At 35.5% G+C, this 12,581-nt stretch overlaps 1 long non-coding RNA gene and 1 other non-coding gene across 2 annotated transcripts; one reads left to right on the top strand and one right to left on the bottom strand.

The window, feature by feature from the left end:
* Nucleotides 1–2,643: 2,643 nt before the first annotated feature.
* LOC138900911 (uncharacterized) lies at nucleotides 2,644–3,814 on the top strand. The gene is made up of 3 exons (XR_011412255.1): nucleotides 2,644–2,868; nucleotides 3,283–3,422; nucleotides 3,548–3,814. It is a non-coding gene; the product is annotated as an uncharacterized lncRNA (long non-coding RNA).
* Nucleotides 3,815–11,457: 7,643 nt separating this feature from the next.
* On the bottom strand, nucleotides 11,458–11,529 carry TRNAP-CGG (transfer RNA proline (anticodon CGG)). Its single transcript has one exon. It is a non-coding gene; the product is annotated as a tRNA-Pro (tRNA).
* Nucleotides 11,530–12,581: the final 1,052 nt, after the last annotated feature.

The following is a 12,581-nucleotide window of genomic DNA, read 5'->3' as shown; positions in this document are numbered from 1 at the left end:
TGACGAGATCAGAAATAATAGTCAGAGACCAATATCAATAACCAGTAACAGTTCGGAACATAAAATAAATAGTAGAAGCAAGTAACTCAATGATATTATGTTTAGGTTGTTCACATTTCAAGAATTTAGGCATGCTTTCCAAGTATAACAGTTTAATCCCAACAAGGATAAGATACTTCAATTACTAGCTAGCATGAGGAAGGTACATCTCTATGCCTACATATCAGGTATACATGTCAAAATCAATAATATCATAGTGACACCATTAAGAATAACCACACATCAACACTTAGCACTATATAGGTGCCTGGCATAACTGCCCATCATCAAGCACGTATATAAAATATTGTGTCTGCGCCCATTGCTGGTATGTCAGAATCCGAAGGGGCGGATCCTGCCCAAGCGCTAATCATAATCATATAGCCCAATAGTGAGGCATGGTGCACGCGTCGCCCAAATAAATAATACTTAGCTCGATATGAGCCTGGCGTACGCGTCACCTCAAAATCAATACTAAATCGACTCTATGGCCCAAGCTCATTCATCAATTGATCAAGTCTCAGTTAACCACACCTCACAGTATTCAATTCAACAATATTACACATATGGATCATCAATCAACATGTAAGGAATCAAATAATAATGTACTGAGACAGATATATCAAACACGGATGTAGCATCATAACTGAGAACATGCATACAATTAAGGCAAATATCTCAGAAACAGCAAGAATAGCCATATCGAATCTCAAACAAATACTCCCTCTGTTTCAATTTAGATGACACACTTTCCTTATTAGTCCTTTCCAAAAAGAATGACACATTTTTACAATTAGAAATAATTCAACTTTGAACTCTTTATTTTACCCATTTTACTCTTAAAGAGAAGCTTTTATTACCACACAAATTTTATGGACCCACAAATCTTTTACCCCTTAAGCTTTTAAGACCACAAGTTTCAAAAATCTTTTTTTCTTCTTAAACTCTGTGCCGAGTCAAACTACCTCATCTAAATTGAAATAAAAGAAGTAGCACATAGCCTAGACATGATTTCTAGCATGAATCAGAACTCAAATGAACATATAGGTTTAGAAACATGGATATAATGAGGCATGATAGTCAACCAATCCCATAATAGTATAAAAGCCACCTCAAATCATGAATACACCGGTGTACATACACATGCCCATTATCTAGCACACACGTCACATTGATACCTTTCATATAACGTAGTTCCTAGGGTTAATTTCTCTCAAATCCAAGTTTAGATATGTTACTTACCTTAAAACGCGCAAATCAATTGTTGCACCCCATGTTTTCGTACGTGAGAGTATGTCGTAAGTCAATTGATGTGAGCTCAGAAATGAGATCATCTTTGAAAGTTCATAAAGTAGGTTAATCAAGTTATCTTTGAGGTTACAAATCTTTAAGATCATGAATAACAAGTACCAAGAGTGTTGGAAGGCTTAGAAGCTAAACGAATTGAAGAAAATAAGTTTCGTTGAAAGTCGACAAATTTGGAATGTTATAACATGTACTTTTGGGGTGAGGTTAGGGTTATTAACATGATAATGAGGTTATGTTATGAGTTATTTTAGTCGTATGATAGTCGTGTTTTACGTTTTAAAGTCAAGCAAGTTGTGGAACAAAAGTTGGCAAAGGTCATCACAAGTTACATTCATAATGTGCTAAAAATTAGGTCAAATGTAGAGCTGAGCTTTTATCCTTATATACTTAGAATTACAGGATGATCCACATATCAAATTGAAGATCTACGAGTCTAGTTTCTAACGCATTAAACCGTTCATCCATACAATATCAGAGTAGAGAGATATTCGCATTTTTGCGAGATTGCACAAGCAGCTCCCAATGGGACCTACTTAGGCGGTGGTCGACCTACTTCATTTTATAAACTATTTGGACGCCTAAGTTTTGCTCATTTTCGACTCAACTTCGTCTCCAAACGTATCCTAACCCTCCTAAACAGGTACCATAAGGGTTTGAAGGGGAATCCAAGTGATTACACCATATTTCAATATCAAAAGTTAGTTCTAGTGAAGAACAACACCTCTTTGAGGTTGTGTTGTCATTGAGGATAGTTGTGGGTTGTGTTTGACTGAAATTTCAAGTGGTTGCTGCTGGTTTAGGTATTTATAATACTCTACTACATGTTCTTGCAGTTGTTTGTATGTTGGTTGCATTATTTGAGCAAGATACTACAAGAGAAGACTTGAAATAGTTTGAGATATTATTGTTCTTAATGGACTGTTTTGGGAAGGTTGTTTCCATGAACTTTAAATGGTTGGAAACCTTGAAAATGACTTGTTTATGCTGTTGTTTTCATGAATATGTTGTCTACACATCAAAATTGCTATTGGTATTGTGAATAAGAAGATAAAGGACAACATAATAATGGAAAGTTGTACTTGTTGTTATTGTTGGATTGTTCAAGTGTGGATTAGGTGATTAATAGGAGGTTGTAAGTCCTCCGATTTTACTCGGTATCATGCTGGACATGTTGTTAAGTTAACTAATGTATGATAATGGGGTTTAAGTGAGCTAAAGGGATTCAATCCGAGCTTGCCGCTCGTCGTGATATGTTGATGACTTGTTAATGAAATATTTTGTACCCTATTGTTGATGTTATTCTTGTTGTATTGCTCTGGTTGTTGTTGTTAGTATATGGTATTATAGAAGGCAATTGTTACAGGGGAGATGCTATCCAAATTTGCATAAATAAGCTAATAGTTTAAGTTACGGACTTAGTCTTTACTCAGCACTGATTTTGAATCTCCTTATGCTATGGTAGATTGAGTTGAGTTGTTTGAAGAATTACTTGGAAGGTATTAAGGACTCAACGAAGTAAAGGTATGTTAAGGCTATCCCTTCTTTACTTTTGGCATGATCCATATGATACAAACGAAATGAGTAAATGCGGAACTTTCACAAATGACTCTATTAGAAGTACTAGGGGTGCCTATGTTCTTGATCCCCATGTGTCCTATTATTATATCATTTTTTTATGGGTCTCAGAAAATACATTAAGTTGATGAAGTGTATTTCGTGATATTAACCGAAGGTATATTGATCTTATGACATTCTTAGAGATCTTATTGACTTACTTCTTGTGCATTGCATGTATTTATACATGTATATTGACCCATGACTAGATGGCGTTATATGTGCGTATATTATATGTATATGGGATATGGGGAGAGGTTACGGCATTATATATACACCATCACCTGATCAGCTGGTATATGTTGATGATTTTGCCCACAGAGTTCGAGATGATATGACCGGATGCCCTCATAGGCTTGATGACGTTATGTACGTGTATAACTATGCATGATATGACATTTATACGTATATGCATGACATTATAAATGTTTCGTGATTCACAGAGCTATTCGGACTTACAGGTTGAGTTCTTTACTCTATGTTTCTTTCATATCTTTTATATACTACTTTTCATGCCTTACATACTCGGTACTTTATTTGTACCGGCATCCCTTTTGCTTGGGGATGCTGTGTTTCATACCTGCAGGTCCCGATAGACAGGTTGACAGTCCTCCTAGTAGGCTATCATCTCAATGGAAGGTGTTGGTGCACTCCACTTGCTCCGGAATTGCCTATTTGGTCAGTATGCTTTGAACATGTATATATGTGTATGGTAGGGCCATGTCCCAGCCTTTATGACGTTTATGTACTCTTAGAAGCTTGTATACATATGTCATGTATATGGATTATTGTATGGCCTTGTCGGCCTATGTTTTGAGTGTACAAATGATCATGTCGGCCTTATAGGCCCATATTTCACATGTATAAGTTTCTATATCATGTTAGGTCGTCCTATATCTAGTATTCCCTTATGTTTTATTCTAGTTATCTCACGGCGGCCCTTCTGTACCATTTACCCATGATGGTGTGATAAGAAAGATATGTTATGTTGGTATTTGGTTGAATAAGGCACTGGGTGCCCGTCGCGGCCCTCCGATTTGGGTCGTGGCATCAATACTCCAAAAATTCCTTGCCATTCGAATCAGTCTCCGAGCGACTCGAATCTTGCCAAAATAACTTAATACCATCAATAATAGCCATACGAAATAATTCCAAATGATAAAGCTAAAGTCTTGAATCAAATATGCAAAGTCAACCTCGAGCTTGCACCCTGGAACCGACAAAATTTCCAAATTCCAAACACTCATTCAATTACGAGTTCAACCATACTAATTTCATCTGATTTCATTCATAAATCGATCCTCAAATCACCAAATCTCACTCTCCAATACCATGACCTAAAATCCCCAAATTTTACTTCAAATTTACATAAACTAGGTGTAATAATCAATGGGTAATCAATATCTATCATTAAAGGTGATCAAACTTTACTTACCTTTTCAATTGTAGCAAAGAGTCTCCAAAAATCGCCCTTACCCGAGTTCCATAAATGCAAAATGAGAAAAATGACCAAACCCTCATTTTTATGTTCTGTCCGGCGATTCCGCACTTGAGGCTCACTTAACCGCATCTGCAGTTCTACTTTTGCAGAATGGTGGCCGCATCTCCGGCTTCCTCCAAAAGACAACCCTCCGCTTTTGCGAAACTTCCACTATATCTGTGAGTCTGCATCTGCGGACATCTTTGGCATCTGCGGTCCCTGACCTTCCGGGAACCTTCCGCTTCTGCGGTCTCCTTTGCGCATTTGCGCATGCGCACCTGTGCACCAATGTCCGCATCTGCGGAATCCCATGCCTCCGTCCAACTTTGCTTCTGCGCTCACTTGTCCGCATCTGCGGGCTCGCAGATGCAAAAAATCCCTTGCACTTGTGCTCCTCCCCAACTCCAGCTAATCCCGCTTCTGCGAACACCAGGTCACTTCTGTGGGCTTGCACCTGCGGCCAAATCCTCGCAGGTGCGATTGCACCAGAGCCTGCAACTTTCAGCATTTCCCCCAAGTCCAAACAACGCCCGAGACCCCGGGGACCCCATCCAAATATAGCAACAAGTCCTAAAATACAATACAAACTTACTCGAGGCCTCAAATTACATCAAACAACATCAAAATCATGAATTGCACCTCAATTCAAGCCTAATGAAACTAATGAACTTCCAACTTCTAATACCGATGACGAACCATATCAAATCAACTCCGAATGATCTCAAATTTTGCATGCAAGTACCAAATGACACAATGGACCTATTCTAACTCCATAACCAAAATTCAAATCTGATATCAATAAAGTCAACTCTCGGTCAAACCTCTCAACTTTCCAAACCTTTAACTTCCCAACTTTCGCCCAAAAATATCAAATCAACATTCGGGCATACGCCTAAGTCCAAAATCACCATACGAAGTTATTGGAACCATCAAAACTTCATCAGAGTCGTCTACACAAAAGTCAACTCTTTCAACTTAAGCTTTCAACCCTGAGACTAAGTGTTCCAATTCATCTCGAAACTCTCCGAAACCAATTCAACTACTCCGGAAAGTCACATAACCACAAATGAACATTTTGTGACAATAAATAGGGGAGCTTGGCTACAATACACAAAACGACCGGCCGAGTCATTACGGTCTTATTTTTGAATCTTGTAAAGTACCTTATTGATTAATCTAGCGCTTTATTCATCACTTTTATATAACATCCTGCAGCTCATTTGGTTGTCTATATATATGATCTAATGATGTTCATGCTTTTTTTGTTTGGATTTAACTGAATAGAGGGTGACTCCTCAGCTGTGGGAACCATTTTACTCCTTATTAGAGTGGAAAATTGGAGAGCTCTTGCCCTGAATAGGCAACCATATCACCACATAAATGCTCCCTTTTTTGTTCTGGTGTAAACCTTTCTGCCATTGGTAAATGATATACTACATCAGTTATCATTGTCGACTTCCTTGACCCCTATATGAACCTTGTAAGGGAACAATGATTTATCTTCTCAAATGACAAACATTTTTACTACTTATATTTCTGCTTATGATAGAGGGGATGCTTGTGTTTAATTTGGTTTACTTTCATATCTTGGTCCCTCCCGGAACTTCTACATGAATAGTCAGATACCGTATCTGGTTAGTGGTAAATATGGGAGATTGAGCAGAATTTGTAAATTATCTTTGGCATTTCATTCCATCTGCCCAAGATTTAGTTGACAGCATTACCCAGTATTTGTGCTAGCGGAAGGAGTTATTCGGTATCCACTGAAATAGCCAGAGGTATGCTAAAGCGGACTCAGACACCATTATTATTTTATTTTTTATTTATATATATTTAAAAAAAAAAAGGACCAAGGTCAGTTAACCACCTTCATATTATCCCGCCATTTGATATTCTTGTAGCATGTTTGACTAAACTTCTCAAAAGCCAAAAGTGTTTCTTTTTTTTTTTCCTAATTTGAAGTGTTTGATCAAACTTTTTTGGGTAAAAAAAGTGATTTTGGGAAGAAGCAGAAAAAAGTAGCTTCTTCCCAGAAGCAGAAGCAGTTTTGACTTTTCTTCTTACCAAGAATACCCTTAATAAAATATGGTATATACCAAAATAACCGTTAAACCTAATACTTAGGATATTAATGTATAAATATTTTTTATTATTTTTAGGATAACTTTCTAATATATAGTGACTTTAGGGGTGAATGATTTTATATTTGTTGAATTATTTTTAATATATTTAACTTAAATTAAAAGAATTAAGTACTTTTAAATTTTATTTTCATATTTTACTTAAATAAAATGAAAAGATTTAATTATTGCCTGTAATAACAAATTTTTGAGATTATTTATTTACTTATAATATTAACTATTAAATAAATCTATTCATGTCCTTATTCTTAATTTGATATTTAAAAGCACTTTCTGAAAAATTTGGCTAAACATAAATTATTGTTTAAAAGTATTTTTCGGAGTGATTAGCCAAACACAAACTGTTTCTTTCCAAAAGTATTTTTTTCAAAAACACTTTTGAAAAAAGCACTTTTCAAAATAAGCTGATTTCTCCGACTTGGCCAAGCCACTTTTAAAAAAAGCACTTCTCAAAATAAGCTTATTTCTCCGGCTTGGCCGAACTGGTTATTAATTTGAACAGGAAAAATCTTGGCCCGCAATATAATAAAGAAGGCATTTGGCTGAGTGCTCATATGACTAAAGATCTATATGCCTACTTGCATGGGAGTACTAAAGAACTCTCAAAGTCAAGCATTAAGTATGGTATATTACAATATTTGAGAGAGCAGAATTAGGTCTGAACTATGCTAGATGTTGTCTGCGTAAACTATTCAATGAAGGAGATAAATTTTGGCTCTGCTAAATTAAATTGTCTGCACATGGCTCTGAGTCCTAAGATGTACTGTATTACTGTTTGAGTGGCAATACCACAATACAATACTGCAATTTTCAGAACATCAATCTCAGTGTGGATTCTTTAGCAAAATACTAAACAATAATCCTGGCAATACAATTATGTACTCCATTGTTTCAGTTTATGTATTCTCTGAACACTTTTTTTGCAAACATTTTGAATTTCTAACTACTGTAACCTAAAGTATTTTTTTTTTTTATGTAGTTTCTAAATACATAAAATTTTATTCCAAATATATGTCAAAATTTAAACCGAATATTATTCAATGTGACCCCGTACTTCGAACTACGTCATATAAAGTGAAACATATGGAATATTAAATAGGCAGAATGGTCTTTTAACCACTTAAACGTGTACCTATTTTTTAACCTGGTAAAGAAACTTACGTGTTTTCCACTTGAACACCTTAAGTTGATAAAAGTACAAAAAATAGGCACCACAAACTGAGCGTGTACCTCAATCGCTATGACATAATTGACACATCATATTATTCGCCTATTATTGCTCGACATTTATAATTTGTGGGACCTAATCTTTATTTAACCATTTTTTAAAAAAAAATTAAGAAACAAATTATGTCTCTTCTTTTTTGGGTGGCCACCAGCACCTTTCACCATGAACACCTCCTTTCTCCACCCTAAAACACCCCAAATCAATTAGAAAAATCAGTGAAAATTCATCATTAGGAGTGACCAAAGGCCTTGCATGAGTATTCTCATAAATTCCCATCATTCTTCTTCAATTTTATCATCGTTGATATCACTATTCTAGTTAGTATCTCTCCGGAAATTTTTGCAAAGTGTTGCCAGCCCTCTCGTTCCTTCTTATTTAGCAAAAAAAATATTTTTTTTGTTATATTAACTTCGGAGACAGATCCCAAATCTCTTGAAATTGGATTAGCGATTGTCTGAAGTTTTGCCGATACTAGCAAACTTGCCGGAGTGGTTTGTGAGCTTGGACAAATTTTAAACCTTATCTATCCATCAAAAAGAAAAATGAAAAAAAATCACAAGATGGCTATTCCGACCACCCATATATTTCTTTCCTCAATTTTGCATTTGTCGGCGTCCTTATTTCGCCTATCTGTCCAGACGATCTATTCGCATCTTATAACAAAAATGTGCTCTAGATACTAATGGTTAGAAAGTGGTGTTTGGGGTGGCGGTGATGAAAATGGTAGTGATGATGTTTTTTAAGATGGTTTTTGAGTAAGATGAAGGGGGAAGAGGAAATATTTGGAGAAAAGGAATCGGAGCTGATGAAGAAATGGAGGGTAATGGCAGCAGAAGAAAGAGGGCCGGAGAAAGAGAAAGGGGAAGGCGGGGGAGGGTCCAAAGTAGCTGGAAAGGAGCTTTTTCCTCCTTCTTCTTCTTTTTTTTTGGCTTTTTCTTCATTTATTTATTATTTGTAATTTTAGAAAAAAGAATTCTCATATTCATTATATACACGCGTTTTATAGGCGTGATTATCACGCATTTTTGCCACGTCAGTTACATTATTGCCACATAAGCATAGTCAACGGTCAAAGGGTTTAAAATTGTGCAAATGAATGAGTTGAGGTGTTCAAATAGGAAACACGTAAGTTCTTTTACCGGATTAAAAAATGGATACAAGTTTAAATGGCCCGGAGGCCATATTGCCATATAATCAAAAACTTCTTTTTTCTCCTTTTAAAATGGGCAAGGAAGGGAAAGACTTCAGCCAAGCTGTATTGTTATCGGTCTTGACTCCAAAGCAGGGTGAAATAATAACTTTTGCTATTCTTTTTTAGTGGAGTATCTGGTAGGCAAAATACATGAGTTCCCTTCTAAACTTGTCCGGAAAATTGAATTGCACATTGTAACTAAACGGATACTTATTTACCTCCCATATTCTTGTTCGATGTAAATTTAATATCACTCCATATGTTGATGTGGCGAAAAAAATTAATTATATAAAAAAGGTAGGCGCGTTGGACGGGAAATAACACAGAATCTCCCCTCCCCCTCATCTTCTTCTTCACGAGTCCAGGGGCGGACCCACGTGGATAGGTGAGGGGTCACTGGCACCCTATAGACTCGGGAAAAACCATATATGTATTACTGTATATACGTCGAGGACCCCTATAATATTTTACTTGTGCCCCCAAAACAACAAAATGCCCCTTTGTTGCACTGGTTCTATAGGCTGTTTAGTTCCATTCTCTCACTGCCAGACCCAGGATCGAGACCCAACACCAGTATTACTTCACCATTTCTTTCTTCTTCTTTTTTTTAATTGAACGACAATTTAGTACTCCATATTTAGTAATCAACTTGGTTTATTTATTTTTTAATTCAAACATTAGTTTAGTATTAGTACATAGAAGTCACTTAATTTAATTTTTTTCCTTTAAAAGCTCTCCATCTAAGCTCCAAAACTCAACTTCTCTTCACGATTAGTTCTCTTTATCTTCTACACAAAATACTCAAAACTCTATTGGAGATACGTTTTTCTAGACTTTGAAAAGTTAATAAAGAGACACAAAAATAATGATTAAAGACAGCAGGGAAGGGGGATTCATTAGTCAATAATATTTATCTTTAATCAATTTTTATTATTATTTCATTTAGAAAAAATAAAGACAACTAAAACCTTCTCCCTTCAACGTTTACTTTGGCAAAGTAGCAAGTATCCGTTCACTCTGGGACTTCGATTGAGGCTTTTTGGACTGTTTACGGACTTTTATTAGTCATGATTTTAAGTTTTTTTTTAATGTTTTTAAACATTCTTTCGGTCACAAACTCGTAATCACTAAGTGTTCAAAGAGTTGCACGACAAACTTTATTGCAACTTATGTTATTTTCATATTTACGTTAAAGATAATGGTGCCCGCGACGTTCAAATTCTTGGTCCGCCTCGGTTCACGACCTCCTCTCTCCTTCATCACAAACATCCTTTTTTTTAATCTCCATACCAAATTTAATCTTTTCTACTCAAATCAATTTAGTCTAAGTTAAAGTAATGCTTGTTTGCCGAAAAAATCAAACTTCGTGGAATGGAATTATGATAAGCCATAACAAGGTGTTTGCCGGAAAAATCAATTGTCACCGGAAAAAAGAATACTTTTGCCATTTTTGTTCTATTTCCTCTTCTTCTTCCAGATTTTAATTTTTGTCATTTTCTTCTGCCTCGAATTCAATTTGATTCTTTAATTGAGATGATAGCAGTGCATGCTTCTTCGTGAATTTCTACTTTTTAAGGTGAAAATTCATGTACACTTTGAACTTAGTATTATGGGTTTGCTATTATTTATTTTTGTTTTTCCACCGTTTGCTATCATCTATTATGAAGGTGATTATTATTTTTGAGATTGTGTAATTATAGAAAAACAGTATTTTCGCCTAGTTTGTCTTTCTTTGTTTTTTTGTTATGGCGGAGGTTACTGTAATTTTCCGCCACCATCCTTTACTAAAGACCATTTCGATTTAGCCGCCACCGAATGAGTTTTGCCTGTCATTTTTAGCCACCTTGTATTTCCATCAAGTTAAATACTAAAACTTTTGAATCAATTTGGTTGGTTTGAAGGGCGGCAGCTACGTCGGCGATGGCCGATGGGACTTGGGGAAGGGATATGAAAAGAAGAAATAGTGAAAGAAAGAAGAGAAAAGGAATTAAAAAGAAAAGAAAACGAGTGAAAACAAGTAAAATTAAATAATATCTGACGTGACAAAATAATAGGGAGAGTGCAAAACACTTCCTGCCGCAGCTGGTTATATATGTGGAAGGGGTGTTAAATTTACATCGAACAAGATTAGGGGAGGTAAATAAGTATCCGTTTAGTTACAGTGTGCAATTCAGTTTTTCGGACAAGTTTAAGGGAACTTATGTATTTTGCCTATTTGGTATCCTAATTCTAGCTTAGGCAATATGGTTTTAACTGATTTTCCAGTAGTTTATCAACTAGTATCTAGTGTGTTTAGTTTTAGCCAATATGAAATTCAAGATGGGAAATAGAAAGAAATGTGTTTAGTTTTAGCCAATATGAACATAACTGCAGTGGTTGCAAATAATATTTGAGAAAGGAAGACAGACTGCAAGTCTCAGTTCGTTTAAATAAAAACAATTTGAAGAAAGGAAATGGGGCATTCCGAGAATCGAACTCGGGACCTCTCGCACCCGAAGCGAGAATCATACCACTAGACCAAATGCCCAAGGTGATGATGTTGCTTCTGTTCTGAAAATTCTTATAACCTACACTGTTAATAAGTAGTACCTTTGCTTTTTGGTTTAGTAAAAAGGAATATTATTATTATTATTATTGTTATTATTAGTATTATGACTGGTAAAGAATATACTATTGATTCCATGTAAATGTATTAAGATCAAACTGTTATGGAAGAGGATCTAATCACCTAAATATTATTTAAAATAGAGCGGGATCACCAGTTCTATACGATTTGATAACTGAAAAATAGTCAAAGTTTTAAAACTAATTAAAATTTAGCCATCATATAAATATAATAAGTTCGACAAAAATTATCCCTAAACTAAATAAGGAAAACTTAGTAGGCGTTTGGACATAAGAATTGTAAAATTCGAAAACATGGTGAAAAAATTTTTCAAGTAAAAATGGTATTTAAAATTTTGAGTTGTGTTTGGACATAAATTTCAGTTTGGGTTGTTTTTGAAGTTTTGTGAGTGATTTGAGTGAACATTTTGAAATTTTGTTTTTTGCAGTTTTTCAAATTTTCGAAAATTTTCAAACTACATCTTCAAGTAAAATTTTGAAATTTTATGAACAAACACTGATTTCGGAAAAAAGTGAATTCATTTTAAAAAAAATTTCAACCAAATTGTATGTCCAAACGGGGCCCTTAGTTTCTTCTTCTTCGCTATGCGTAGCTACCTTTCCCTTGCTATGCTATTTTTTCTCCCCTGTGTTAAGATATATCACATGGCTCCCACGTCCTAGTCAAAGAAGAACGAACCCCCCCCCCCCCCCCTATCTTTATTGCACGTGTCTGCATAGCTACGTCTTCCACTACTCATTCATCCCCAACAATACAGGTTTCTTCATTTTTCCTTCGATTATTTCGACACAACAACAACAACAACAAACCTAGTAGTTTCCCATAAATGGGTATGAGAAAGATAAGATGTACGCATTTTTACTTCTACTTCTGGAAGGGCAGAGAGACTGTTTCCGATAGACCCTCAGTTAGAGAACGACTAAAAAAGAAAAGGTAATTGCAACAAGTAGGAA

Source organism: Nicotiana tomentosiformis, chromosome 11 (assembly GCF_000390325.3).
Source record: "Nicotiana tomentosiformis chromosome 11, ASM39032v3, whole genome shotgun sequence".
Taxonomy (NCBI): domain Eukaryota; kingdom Viridiplantae; phylum Streptophyta; class Magnoliopsida; order Solanales; family Solanaceae; genus Nicotiana; species Nicotiana tomentosiformis.
Note: the sequence above shows the minus strand (reverse complement) of the source record. Positions and strands in the feature narration are given on the sequence as shown.